The sequence below is a fragment of the Acyrthosiphon pisum genome, chromosome X, assembly GCF_005508785.2.
Source record: "Acyrthosiphon pisum isolate AL4f chromosome X, pea_aphid_22Mar2018_4r6ur, whole genome shotgun sequence".
NCBI classification, from domain to species: Eukaryota; Metazoa; Arthropoda; class Insecta; order Hemiptera; family Aphididae; genus Acyrthosiphon; species Acyrthosiphon pisum.
In genome coordinates, this window is record NC_042493.1 from 121,945,074 (window position 1) to 121,946,000 (window position 927).

At 36.6% G+C, this 927-nt stretch overlaps 1 protein-coding gene across 1 annotated transcript in view; it reads left to right on the forward strand.

Annotated features, from left to right (window-relative positions):
• The window catches only part of LOC100574012 (aminopeptidase N), a 154,184-nt gene that overhangs the window by 143,714 nt on the left and 9,543 nt on the right, over window positions 1–927 (forward strand). The gene's annotated exons all lie outside the window — the stretch shown is intronic.

Consider the following 927-nt stretch of genomic DNA (forward strand, 5'->3'; position numbering starts at 1 on the left):
TGATCTGGATTTCTTCAGTTACTTGAAAATTTGATATCGTTTGAGTGTCTCATTCGATGGTCCGTCAAAATTTACTACGATGCTTTGTTGGGTTATTCCTGGTAATACCAGTTTTTTGAACTGTTTCGTGAGTGCCTGGATTCATGGATTGGTTGCTAGTGTTTAGAGGAGGGGAGGGTACATTATTATTTAAAATATTTCCTTTAGTGGAATTGTCTATGGAAAGTATTGTCTGATCTATACCCATAAGCGTAATGTCTAATAAACACTTCCGAATTTGAGAACCTAACAGATAAGCTTGTGTGTGGAGCTGGATTTGGTTGTAATTAGTCAGTGGAATCTAAATTTTGAGTTTGGGGATTTAGTTCGGGAGATTGTGATCCGCTACTAGACTCACGGGAGTCACTCATTAACAATGATTTCCTTATCCGTATTAACTAAATTCTAATATTATTTCAAATAGTAAAATTAACCTAACTTCTTTAATCGTTTATTATATTCTTATATACTAATACTCACACCATTGCCATCATTATAATTACTTCCATGATTGAGATTCGTCAACTTTTCATACTTTGCTGATGTTGATTGGCTTGGATTGGTTCGGTCGTGGGCTGGAGCCTATGATATACGACGCCTTCCTCTTCGACAGTCAAGTTCCATTTGAAGTTCGCAAGCCTTGAAACTGCTTGCGCAGGGACCACTAGTATATAGTGGATTTCACTGATTTCTCACGACTTGTCGTTAATAAACAATGGTCGCGTATTTATTTTGATAGACAATTATCACGTAATTAATTACACTGATGACAACGATCACGTATTCATATTGATAACACCGATGTAGTAATTACACTGATAACAACGATCGCGTATTTGTAAACCAAAAGTTTGACATGTTTCGAACCGCTAACGCATGGACTGAGAT